At 41.0% G+C, this 14,120-nt stretch overlaps 1 non-coding gene across 1 annotated transcript in view; it reads right to left on the bottom strand.

The window, feature by feature from the left end:
• Positions 1–14,120, bottom strand: part of LOC101281946 (uncharacterized) — a 77,951-nt gene that overhangs the window by 63,585 nt on the left and 246 nt on the right. Inside the window, exon 2 of the transcript XR_004480482.2 lies at positions 10,260–10,404. This is a non-coding gene — a transcript (uncharacterized LOC101281946). The remainder of the gene's footprint in view (positions 1–10,259; positions 10,405–14,120) is intronic.

Raw genomic sequence — 14,120 nt, 5'->3', positions numbered from 1 at the left:
TGCTATGTAAACAGTTGCAGGTGCGAGGTTTCTATAATTTCTTTTCCTGAATATTTTCTGTGGTTGCTTAAATTCGAGGATGCAGAACCCACGGATATAGAAGGCCAAATGTAACATTCCAATAGTGTCTAAAAACTAACACTTCCTATGTGCCAACTACTGTGTCTAAGCAGGTTTTATGTGATGACTCATTCAGTGCTCACCACACATCTCCGAGGTGGGTGCTAATGTTCTCCTTCACTGAGAGGAATCCCACAGAATGACGTCACTAGAGTGAGTTCACAGTCAAAGCTAGCATCTACAGCCAGGCAAAGGTCCACAGTCCTAAACCCCCTCCCCTCCCCTCACTCCCCTCCCCTCACAGAGAAGTGTCCCAGGGACCAAAGGAGCTTCAAGGAGGAAGAGGTCATCATCAGTGTCAATCCGACAAAAAAACTGTGGAGCCAGAAGCTCCTGGGCTCCCAAAATGCAGCTTCAGTGGAGGAACTGTGGCTAAAATCAGAGAGCAGATGACAATCCTTAGGAAGAAAAAGAAGGCAATGGGGGCCGTTGGCTTAAATAAAACTCTCTGTCCAAGGAACCAACAGCTAAAGAGACAAGAGTCCACAACATGGGATGTGGGAAGGGGAGGGAAGGAGCGGATCTGTTGGGTCAAGTCTGAGAACAGGACAAACTAGGACAGCAATAAATAATAACCAATGGGGAACTATGATGGAGAGAGAAAAGCAAAAAAGAAGTAAATGCAAGTCAATATCTTTCCCATAAGTTCATGACAGTGAGAGTATCTTATCTGTTAACAAGTAAGGGTTCATCAATAACAAAAAACAAACACCCATATTTAAAAATGGGCAAAAGACCTGAATAGACCTTTCTCCAGAGAAGACATTCAGATGGCAAATACACTCATGAAAAGATGCTCAACATCACTAATCATTAGAGAAATGTACATCAAAACCACAATGAGGGGACTTCCCTGATGGTCCAGTGGTTAAGACTCCATGCTTCCACTGCAGGGGGCATGGGTTGGATCCCTGGTCAAGGAACTAAGATCCCACATGCAAATAACAAAACGAGATACTAGTTCACACCCACTGGGAAGGCTATTACAAAAACACAACTTTTTAAAAATTAACCAGTGCTGGCAAGTATGTGAAGACATTGGAACCCAACCTGTGCACTGCTGGTGGAACTATAAAGTGGCACGGCACTGTAAAAAACAGTATGGCAATTCCCAAAATAAGAAACCCTAGACATACCATATGATCCAGTAATTCTCCTTCTGAGTATAAACCCACGAGAAATGAAAGCAGGGACTTGAACAAATATTTGTACACCCACGTTCACAGCAGCATTATTCACAGTAGCCAAAATGTGGAAACAACAGCCCATTGATGGATGAATGGATAAACAAAATGTGGCGTATTCATACAATGGAATAGTATTCAGCCTTGAAAAGGAAGAAATTCTGACACACTACAACGTGGATGAACCTCGAAGACATGATGCTAAGTGAAACAAGACAGTCACAGGAGGACAAATACAGATGGTCAAACCCATAGAGACAGAAGGTAGAATGGTAGTTGTTAAGGGCTGGGGGCTCTGGGGAGAAATGACTGATAACGGGTACAGGGTTTCCTTTTGGGATGATGAAAATGTTCGGCAACTAGATAGTAGGGATGGTTGCAAACCACTGTGGATGTACTAAATATCGTGGAATTGTGGCTAACGTGGTCAATTTAATTTACGTATATTTTACACAAATTTATAAAAAAGAGGTTGAGGGTCAATGAATTGTAAACTCTGTGCAAAAAAATATATGATGTGGATATTATACTCCAATAAAACTATTAAATAGAAAAAGGAAAGAATCAAGGGTTGAAGGGAAGCCAAGATGAGAGTGAGTGGCAACACGGAGTCCTTTCTGTCAGTGTGGGGGAGGTTTGCCCACACTGCCCCACCGTGCCCACGTAGGTGCCCACACATACGTCAAGCAGACTGTGTGTGTGTTGGGGGCAGAGGGGTGAGGGTGGGAGACAGGCGGAACTACAAGTTGGGGAACCACTGTATTAAACAAAATTAAACAGGCTTCTTTAATGCACGACTTTTGGGAAACTTTACAAAGACCACGTGCAGAGTGAACCTCAAGAGAAGATTCACAGGCAGAGCTGCCCAAATTTCTCTGATCTTCGAACAGTGTGAAACCTATCCCACAGACTAATGAAGACGTTGAACAAACAAAGAACAGACTGACTGCGTGGGGTAGCAGCCCAGATGGGGTGGGGCAGCAAGACAGCAAAAGCCATCAGCCCCACGAATCTGAATAACCAACCACATGCAAAATGCCTTTCTAACCTCAGAAGTCCTTTTCTCTAACCATTCAAATCGCCCACATGGTGGTTGGCATCATAGGTTTTCATTAGCCTGAAAAAGCTCCTCCGTTTCACCTGATGGAAAAACAAGTACAAACTACAGGTGATCCAAGAAGGAGTTTCAATTAGACAGGTGTGAGGAGCACGTTAGAAGTCAGCAAAACAAGAACCAGGAAAAGTGGGCATGCGATACTGGATGTAAGTGCTATGCCCTAAGTCTAAAATGGGACGTGTAGATCCGTCAAAGCGTAACACAGGGGAAATTGCATATTTGCATGCAGTTTAGTTATCTTTCTTATAAATGATGTTCTCGCATGGGAAGCAACTGGTAAACTGACTCTCAGAGCAGAAGCAAAAACGAGATATACAAGAGAATGTGTACAGGGAGAAAAACTTCAATTTTGGGATAACGAATCTTACTTGCACTTTTTTGAGGGGTAAACTGATTAGTTAATAACTAGCAAGGAGGGAAACTGGGCATTTTGTCCTTGAGAAAGCCAAATAAGGGTATCCAAAAAATCCAGTTTCAGGATTCTCCAGAAAACTTTGAGAGTTAACTGTGGAGCATTCATGACAGGTTGTATCTATGGAATGTTGACCACCATTCTTCCATCTACACCTACACCTTAATAAGGCCATCTCTCCACCATTTATTTGCCTCATTCAAATTTCTCAGTTCCTTAATTCATGTCCAATTATAGTGGGTACCTCTTTCTTTCTAAAGATTCCAATCACCTGGGCATGGTGCCAGACCTCATACAAAATAGGAATATTGAACACCCACTCTGACTGAAACCTAGTGGGGCCCTGTGGGGCTCCCAGGCATGGAGGCCTTTTTTGTCCCGTGTTTCTTGTAGGCAAGACTCCAGCCTCCATGGCCTGCCCTGAGTTCCAAAGGGCAGATTCGAACAGCTGCTAATCAAGGAAGGAACAGCCGGGAAACCACCCGAAGCAAGATTAAAGGGACCAGAGAAGCTCATCCAGATTAGGAGACCGACCACCCGAGACCCTGCTCACATCCTCATCCTGTCAGCAACCCCACCCTTGAACCGTTGCCATAAAACTCCTCGCCAAACTCCCCTGGGTTGGGACACATAGTTTTCGTGGGCAGGAGCCCACTGTGTCCCCCTTTGCCTCGCAAAGCAAGAAAGCTATTTTTTTCTACTTCACCCAAAACGCTGTCTCCGAGATTCAATTCGGCACCAGCGTACAGAGAGGCTGAGCTTTCAGCATCATGACCCACTGCTGATGGGTTGAATAATATTAGCAATTATTGATATTATTGCTTAAATGTGTAATAGGGTACCGAGACATTGCTTTCTCTACTTTGTCCACACTGAAATGAAACAATAAGTTCAAATGGGCCAAAATTATACAAGCAACACTCAAATGAAGGGACACAACTCTTGGCATACTCCTTGAAAGTGCTGGTCCAGGAAAAGCACTGGAAACACCAGAACTTTACATGCACAGGTGAATGGGCAGATGAAAGTGGGAAAAGGTGAGGAACTGAAATTCATAAAAGTCTTCCTTGTTGCACTTCCCAAGCTGGAGAAAAGTGAACAGAGGTGGTAGGTAGGAAACCTGAGGGAAGTGATCCTCTAGAGCAGCGGTCCCCAACCTTTTTGGCACCAGGGACCATTTTGATGGAAGACAATTTTTCCAAGGACCGGGGTTGGGGGGGGTGGTTTGGGGATGATTCAAGCACATTACATTTATTGTGCACTTTATTTCTATTATTATTACATCAGCTCCACCTCAGATCATCAGGCATTAGATCCTGGGGGATGGGGACCCCTGCTCTAGAGTAAAATGAGGGTTAAACCTCCAGGCTTGCCTTCCCAGTTTCCATAGAGAAAGGCAGACCCTTACTGAAAGGAGAATCATTATCTCCCCTCAGAGATAACTCTCAACAACAACCAGAACTTATCAGAAAGACAAAGGAGATGTTGCAAACAGATTAAAAGGATCAGCTTAATCTGAAAAGAGTTCCTGAAGAAAAGAATTGAGGGAATAGCAGAGAAGAAATACCAGAAGAAATACCAGCTGAAACTTTTTCAGAATGAAGATATGAGTTCTGAAATCAAAACGGCACCGGCACCGTAAGTACCCAGCATGATAAATAAAGATAAATCCACACCTCAACACATCATGGGGGCACTGTGGAACATGGAGGATAAGGAGAAAGTCTCAAAAGCTATCAGAAAGAAAGGCAAATTGTCCACAAAAGCCACACAACTAGACTGACAGAAATTTCTCATGACGGAAGATAATGGAGTGTTATCTTCAAAATGCTGGAAGGAAATTATTGCCAATCTAAAATGTTATACCCAGTTAAACTAACATGCAAATGTAAAGCCATAATTAAGACATTTTCAAGCACACAAATAGTATGAAAGTTTACCACCCATGTAGTATCACTAAAACAATTATTAATGGATGCACTTCAGCAAGATGTCCAAACCCAGACCTACATCCTGGGATATGGGACACAACAATGGCAGAGAAATTGACCAAATTTGTGATTAATAAATTAAGTTGTGTGAATAAATTAATTAATTTTAATTAATTTATGTCCATATAAAGAAATACTATTTCATGTTTAAAAAGTTAAAACCAAACTCTAGAAACAGTTACAAAATAAGGGAGAGAGGGCTTCCCCGGTGGCACAGTGGTTGAGAGTTCACCTGCCGATGCAGGGGACACAGGTTCGTGCCCCGGTCTGGGAAGATCACACATGCCGCGGAGCGGCTAGGCCCGTGAGCCATGGCCGCTGAGCCTGCGCGTCCGGAGCCTGTGCTCCGCAATGGGAGAGGCCACAACAGTGAGAGGCCTGCGTACCGCAAAAAATAAAAATAAATTTAAAAATAAGGGAAAGAGGTTGTTTGATAATTAAAGTGTGTTAAGGTCCTTGTCATGGTAGGGAAAATGATAGAAATACTGAAAAACTTTAAGTTATATATGGTTAAAATGCATGACTCAAAATTAAGGATAATCACTAAAATAATGCAAATACAGTCTGTAGTTTGCAAATCAGCAAAGGGCTAATATAGAAACATAGAAAACTTTATCAATTCAACAGGAGACAAAAAATGAAGAAAAGAGAACTAAAGAAAAATGGGGACTTCCCTGGTGGCACAGTGGCTGGGAGTCCACCTGCCAATACAGGGGACATGGGTTGGATCCCTGGTCTGAGAAGATCCCACATGCTGCGGAGCAGCTAGGCCTGTGCACCACAAGTACTGAGCCTGCGCTCTAGAGCTCGCAAGCCACAGCTACTACTGAGCCCGCACGCCACAACTACTGAAGCCCGCGGGCCCTAGATCCCATGTGCTGCAACTACTGAGCCCACGCACTGCAACTACTAAAGCCCACATGCCTAGAGCCCATGGTTCGCAACAAGAGAAGCCACCTCAATGAGAAGCCTGTGCACCGCAACAAAGAATAGCGCCTACTCGCCACAACTAGAGAAAGCCCATGTGCAGCAACAAAGACCCAACGCAGCCAAAAATAAAATAAGATTTTATTTTAATCTATAAAAAAAAAGAAAACACTTTGGTAAAGAGAACACTCATGAGAAAATAGAATTCAATCCAAGTACCTCAGAAATCATACTTATTATAAGTGGATTAAACTCATTTATAAACAGAATTTATCAGATTGGGAGAAAAAGTCCATCTATATGCAGGTTCAAATAACACACCCGAAGTAAAGGTACAAAAATAGGTGGGACGGATACCTGCAGTACTAAGCAGTGAGGTGGGCTGGGGGAGATCCCTAGTGCAGCTATTTGAGACAAAGGAGGATTCAAGCCAAAAGTAGCAACTCAACACAGCAGTTCACCATTTAATCTTATAATACAGATCCTTGATATACCTGGAAGCCTTTCACAACACAGCCTCAAAACATACAACACAAAAAAAGACAGTATTACAAGTATAAATTGTGTACTTGGATACAGTATATCCAAGTATTACAAGGATAAATTGTATGTGTACACATTCCTCTCAGAAAGTATAAGACAAGCAAACCAAAAAACAGTAATAATAGTGACTTAATAAAGAAAACTAATGAACTTCATTTAATATATATGTAGAGAAATAAAGAATAAACACTTTTTTTAATTACACGTGTACCATTTTTAGAACCTAAAAATCAACATAGGGGCTTCCCTGGTGGCACAGTGGTTGAGAGTCCGCCTGCTGATGCAGAGGACACGGGTTCGTGCCCCGGTCCGGGAAGATCCCACATGCCGTGGAGCAGCTGGGCCCGTGAGCCATGGCCGCTGAGTCTGTGCGTCCGGAGCCTGTGCTCCGCAACAGGAGAGGCCACAACAGTGAGAGGCCCGCATACCACACACAAAAAAAAAAAAAAACAACAACATAAAAACATAATGGAGAAAAACGTATGTTTTGAAACTTTTAAATTTATATATGAAATAATTTATGGCTGGGACTTCCCTGGTGGTCCAGTGGTAAAGAATTCGCCTTCCAAAGCAGGGGATGTGGGTTCGATCCCTGGTCAGGGAACTAAGATCCCACATGCCACGGGGCAACTAAGCCCACATGCCACAACTACTGAGATTGCATGCCTCAACCAGAGAGCCTGTGTGCCACAAACTACAGAGCCCACGTGCCCTGGAGCCTGTGAACCACAACTAGAGAGAGAAAACCTGTACGCCACAACTAGCGAGAAGCCCGCGCGCTAAAACAAAGAGCCCGTGTGCCACAACTAAGACCCAACATGGCCAAAAATAAATAAATAATCAAATAAATCAAAATAATAATAATAATTTATGGCTTAAAGAGGAATTCACAACGGATATTTTAAACCAAATAACAATGAAAGAACAACATATTGAAACCTCTGGAATGCAACTAAAAATCACTTAAGAATAAATTTACAGATAGAAAAAGAAGGATTTAAAATAAGTTACACATGTAATTCAAGAAGCTAGTGAAAAGACAATAAACATTAAAAAGGCAAAAACGATGGGGAAATGATATGAGTAGCAATGAATGAAATAGAGAATAAAACAGAGGAGATACCTACATATTCAAAAACTGTTTATTAGAAACACCAATAAAATAAAGTTCTAGCAAGATTTAACCAGAAAAGAGGCACAAATGAATCATATTAAAAATTAAAAAGGTCCATAACCATAAAGAAATAAACATTTTAAATCATAATGGAATATTATGAACAACCTTTATGCAATAAATTTCAACTTAGATGAAATCATATTGTAAAAAAATCACAAATAACAAGGTTCACTGAAGAAGAAATAGAACCTGAATAAACAAACAGTAATTAAAGATATTGTACCTTACCCCACCCTAAAAGACAACAATTCAAAAAGATTTAGATTTAAACATACAAAATTTAAAGGAACAAAATACTGATAAAAATCTTTCTTTTATACAAGCTGTTTTAGAGAAACAGAAATAAAAATTTCAACTTCAGAGAGCAAAAGTAAAAGAAAAGAAAATTATGAACAATATCTCCTTCAGACATAAATGGTAAAGTTCCTAAATAATATATCAGGTTTCTATTAATATACTATGTCAGTAAATTAAATGAAGGAAAAAAATACATGATTATCTCTAGGGATGCAACCAAAAGAACGGAATCAATAAAATTCAGCACTAATTCATGATAGAGAAGGGTATTCATCAAACCCCAATCATAAACGTCATACTTAATAGTGAAAATTAAGAGACTTCCCTTCAATGTCAAGATCAAGACAAGAATGTCTATTATCACTGCTTTTATCAAACATTGTACTCAAGGCCCCAGCCAATGCAATAAGACCAGAAAAAGAAATGAGACATAAGAATTGGAAGAAATGAAACTATGCTATTCTTATTTACAGAAAATACTGTTATCAAACCAAATAGTCTAGATTATGCCACATTAACAAACAATCCCAAAATCTCAGATCTAAATACTGTAAACATTTATTTTCACATAAGCAAAGTCCATTGCTGATCCAGGCTACTTTTGAAGGCAGCTATCCTTCATATGTTGATTTATCATTTTATGCTATTTTTCTTATGACATGTTCATATCAATATGTGCTTACACAAGCAGAGAATAGAGAGCTGGAAAATCAAGCAGCTGCAATTAAATCTCTTAGCATTCACCACTTCAGCTCCCATTTCACTGACCAAAAAAAGTCATGTGACTGTGCCAAACTTCAAAAGTTTAGAGAAGTAAAACCCTCTCACATGCTAGGAAAACACAAACAACCAAAATATCTAATACAATTTTCTATATAAAATATTCTAGAGAATCTACATATAAACTACTATAACCAATAAGAAAACATATCCAATTTATCAAACATCGGTGTTACTATTGTTAAAAATGCATAACTTCAATCTAGTCCTAAGAAAATGTCAGGCAAATCCAAACGGAGGAACATTCTACAAGATAACTGCCCTGGACTCTTCCAAAATATCAAGTTTGTGAAAGACAAAGAAAGACTGAGGAACTACTACAGATTGAAGGTGATAAGGCGACATAACAACCAAATGCAAAATGGGGCTTTTGGTGGGATCCTGGACCAGAAAAATGACATCAGCAAGAAAAAGGGCAAAATTCAAATAAGGTCTGAAGATTAATTAAGAGTACTGTGTCAATGTTAATTTTCTGATCTCAATAACTGAACTATTAGTGTTAACATCTTACATAACCATGTAAAGGGGAAGCTGAGTGAAAGGTTTACAGGCACTCTCTGTACAATCTTTGCAACATTTCTGTAAGTCTAGAATTGTTTCAAAATGAATACTTTTTAAAGCAGCACAAAAATGAACAAAAATCTCGTTCACAAGGGCATCAAAAACTAGAAGAAAGGTATCAAGGACTAAATCTAACTACAGATGTGCAAGACTGCTATATTTTAAAATGTTATTAAGGAACATTCAATGAACAATGCAACAGATAGCAATATAATAAATAACAAATATAACAAAAGGACATAAACTATGTATAGACATACGATGTTCATAGGTAGAAAGATGCAATATCATAAATATGATTCCATTTCTCCCCATAGCTATAAGATCTAGAAAAGTGGCTTAAAAGAACAAGGTGGGGAAACTTTACAACTAATCTTTAAAACTAATCAATAAATTAGAAATAGTAAGAAACGGCATAGACAAAGCTGAAAACTTACATAGTAATGCCCAGGAATGGCTTCAAATAATTACAGAGTCAGAAGTTAAATATAAGGCGTAGGAACCAAAACTGAGACATCAAATTAAATACTGTGGCCCTAACATTAGTCATTTTATTCCAACAATTCTGCTGTTGCTCAAAATAGTCTGGGCACATTTTGGGTGCAATTGCTTTTAAAACCAAGGTGCTTTTTTTTTTAATTCAATAAAAGAAAACCAGTTTTGTTACTTCATTTTCATTCTTGATCCAAAGCAATTTTTTTTTTTTTTTTTTTGCGGTACACAGGCCTCTCACTGTTGTGGCCTCTCCCATTGCAGAGCACAGGCTCCGGATGCGCAGGCTCAGCGGCCATGGCTCACGGGCCCAGCCGCTCCGTGGCATGTGGGATCTTCCCGGACCGGGGCACGAACCCGTGTCCCCTGCATTGGCAGGCGGACTCTCAACCACTGCGCCACCAGGGAAGCCCACGAAACAATTTTATACAACATGGTTTTAAGTGCGTGGCACATAAAAGGCAAATAATAGTAATAGCTATAAGTCCTATGGTACATATTACATAATGGCACTGTTGTAAAACTCTATAGATATGGAACCATCTAATCTCATAACCAGCCCCCAATGAAATAAATACCATTATGACCTCTGATTTCAATTGAGGAAACTGATGCAGAGAGAAATTAAGTAACTTGCCCAAGGTCACAGAACAAGTACCTGACAGAGCTGGCATATGAACCCAGGCATTTGGGTCCAGCGTCCAAACTCTTCATCCCTCCATGAATGCATGAATAGATGGCCAGCTACTTCCTTTACCCAACTTGGTCTCACACAACTTCTGGCTCTTTTTCTTCTATTGAGGCTATGGGAAAACATTCAAAGTTAGATATAAAAATTCTGGTTGCTGTGTTCTTTCAAATGAGTCTCATTCCACCATATCCATATCCCATAATTCTGGTTTGCAAGGAAGGCCACGTTCATTGTCAAAATCTCTACAAATCACTCGCCCCCCCCCCACTTCACCTTGTCGCTTCAGACACAGGTTCACTCCCTTCGTAAACAAAGAAAAGTCTTGCCAAAACCCACAGGAGACCAGCCACAAAAAACTCAAAGGAGCCTGGCCCTCAGGCCAAGGGCAAAGGAGAAAAGTCTGGAATTAGGAGGGCTGGAAGTAGCCCCTACCCATTCGAGGGGCTTTCCTGGGGGTGGGGAGGTGCAGCAGAGGAGGTCAACAGCACCAGGGCCAAGCTGAGTTTCTCGGCCATCGGAACCAGGACCCAGGACGAGGATCTAGTTCTGGCAGAGAATCAAGTAAAAATTTGATCAGAGGCTGGGTCAAATAGACAAGCATCCTGAGAAGGCAAAGGACTCCCCTGGGACACCAGTGCCTGGCTCGGAGCCCAAGTCCATGTCCAGGCAGGAGGCAATGGAGACCCTGACACCCTTCCAGAATTGGTCTGAACTGACCTGAGTCTGCGCTTGTCTTCTGCCTGAAGCTGGGCAGGCAGGACGGAGGAAGGAGGGCTGCGCGCTGGTGCCCTGATGAAAGGATGAACTTTGCCACCCACACGAGGAAGTCTGTCCAGGCATGTAGCCTCTCATAAAAACAGACATTAATCGTGGTCCTGGTTTATTCAAAGCACCTACTTAGAAATCATACAGAAGAAAGGGTACCAGTGTCTGGAAGAATCTTCACAAAGACAGCACTGTCCTTGTCAATTTTTTGAGGTGACAACTTAGTGAAATATCTTTACACTCCAAGTTGCATATGCAGGAGTTAAATGTCAGTGGACCTCATATTGAAATCCTCTCTGCACATATCAGAGCTTAATTATTTTTTAAGTTTACCTAACAAAGGAACTATATAAGATGAACTGACTTGAAAAGAGAAAGAAAACATGAAAGGACAGAGGAAACAGGTCTTAATAGATGTGCAACCATTCCTTAAAAGGAAGATATACGTAGACAGACAGATAGATAGATAGATAGGGTGTTTTTTTTACTATGTTAAAAAAAACCTTGTTTCTCTTGTAATAAGAACTTATTTCTCTTCTAACTGGACTCTGTACATTTTAAGCCCCTTGACCCACTTTGCCTATCGCCCACCCCACCTCCACCCCTCAATTCCCCACCCCCGGCCTCCGGCAACCACCAATCTGATCTCTATGAGCTCAGTTTTTTGTTTGGTTTTGTTTTAGATTCCACATATGAGTGAGATCATACGGTATTTGTCTTTGTCTGACTTACTTCACCAAAAGGAAGATATTAAATGCTCTCTCTTTGAAACAATTTGCCTATTACTTGTAGCTGTTTCAGAGGAAACACCATAAAAGATGGCCATCTGCCAGACTAGACAACTTAACTGAAATATTTTAGTACATGTAAGGATGGGCAGAATCAGCGTGCACTTAGCCACAAATGTGGTTCTAGGGATTTCCTGTCTATAAGACACTCCACACAGCTGCCATGTCCCACCCCCCAGCGCTCGCTGGAATATGACACTCCCCAGATCTCTATCTTCCTTAAATTCTACTCCTCCATTTCAAGAAGCGGGGGCAGAAATAGTAAATGAGGGAGACAAGGGGATGGGAGGTGATATTAATATTTACAAAGGGTAAAAACATAACAAAGATTTTTTTTTCAGTTTGTCATGCTAATACAAAGGAAGAGTGAAAAATAACTTCACAATATCTGATTACTGCTGATTTGGAAAGGGTTTTGGAAGCTGTATTTATCCCCAACAGGTCAGAAACCTAAAGAAACCAACAAAAAAGTGAAACAGAAACAGGATTTTTTCTTTTTTAAGTTAGATGCAATATTTACCACACATACACACACACACACACACACACACACACACACACACGACTGGCACAGATATTGCAAAAATGTTGATTATAAAATCTCACCGCACTTAGAAATGATCTAAAGAGACTCCCTTTCTCATCTCTTCCACAAAGTCAAAACCCTACTAGCACTTGGTGAAAAGATGTCTTTTCATCATATTGTCTGTCAGTCCCTGCACGACGCCCACGCTCTGCAGGAGCTGTCTGTGCAGACTGCTAAGGAGCTGACATTTTTTTTTTTTAGATCAGTTATTCATTTTAACTGTGAGACATTTCTATCCAATGTTAATTCCCTAATCTTCTGTTTGCACTGTGTCCACCCAATAACCCAACTTCCTGGGTGTGTGATGTGAGTAGGGATAACCCTTCAGAAATATATTGTTATCAACAGCAAGAAATAAACAAATCAGGGCTTCCCTGGTGGCGCAGTGGTTGGGAGTCCATCTGCCGATGCAGGGGACACGGGTTCGTGCCCCGGTCTGGGAAGATCCCACATGCCGCGGAGCGGCTGGGCCCGTGAGCCATGGCCGCTGAGCCTGCGCGTCCGGAGCCTGTGCTCCGCAACGGGAGAGGCCACAACAGTGAGAGGCCCGCGAACCGCAAAAAAAAAAAAAAAAAGAAATAAACAAATCATCCAATGGGCAAAAGATGTGAACATTTTTTCCTAAGAAGACATATGGCCAACAGGTATGTGAAAACATGCTCAACGTCAGTAATCATCAGGGACTCATCAGGGAAATGCGAATCAAAACCACAGTGAGATATCACCTCACACCTGTTAGGTTGTCTATTATCAACAGAACAAGAGATAACAAATGCTGGCAAGGATGTGGAGGAAAATGAGCCCCTGTGCCCTGTTCATGGGAATATATATAGGTGCAGCCACTATGGAAAAGAGTATGTAGGTTCCTCAAGAAATCAGAACTACCACAGGAGCCAGCAATCCCATCTCTGAGTATAAAACCTAAAGGAAATAAAAACATCATCTCAGAGAGCTGTCTAGTCCCATGCTCCCTGCGGCATTATTCACTATAGCCAAGGTACAAACACAACCTAAGTGTGGACAGATGAACAGATAAAGAAAACATGGGGGGACTTCCCTGGCGGTCCAGTGGTTAAGACTTTGCCTTCCAGTGCAGGGTGTGCAGGTTCCATCCATAGTGTGGGAGCTAATATCTCACATGCCTCGTGGCCAAAAAACCAAAACATAAAACAGAAGCAATATTATAACAATTCAATAAAGACTTTAAAAATGGTCCACATCAAAAAAAAAAATCTTCAAAAACGAAAAGAAAATGTGATACACACATAGGAATGATGGAATGGAATGTTTTCAGCCTTAAAAAAGAAAAAATCCTGCCCTTTGTAACAACATGGATAACCCTGAAGGGCATTATGCTAAGTGAAGTAACCCATAGGGAGAAAGACAAATGCTGCAAATACTGCATGGTATCGCTTACACGGGAAGCTTAATTTTTTTTTTTTTAAGTGGAAATCATAGAGAGTAAAAGAGTGGTTGCCAGGCGCTAGAGCGTGAGGGAAATAGAGCTCCTGAGGATCTACTGCACAGCAAGGTGTCTATAGCTGGTGACACTGTATCGGATAACTGAAATTTGCTAAGCGGTTAGAACATAAACGCTCTCAACAACAAAGGTAAATTTTTTAAATGAATACACTGTTGGACCAACTTGGATCACATCTAGTCTGTAACCACTGCCTTAATGTGCAAAGA

This window comes from Orcinus orca, chromosome 5 (genome assembly GCF_937001465.1).
Source record: "Orcinus orca chromosome 5, mOrcOrc1.1, whole genome shotgun sequence".
Classification (NCBI taxonomy): Eukaryota; Metazoa; Chordata; class Mammalia; order Artiodactyla; family Delphinidae; genus Orcinus; species Orcinus orca.
This window is presented reverse-complemented; position numbering and strand designations above follow the sequence as displayed.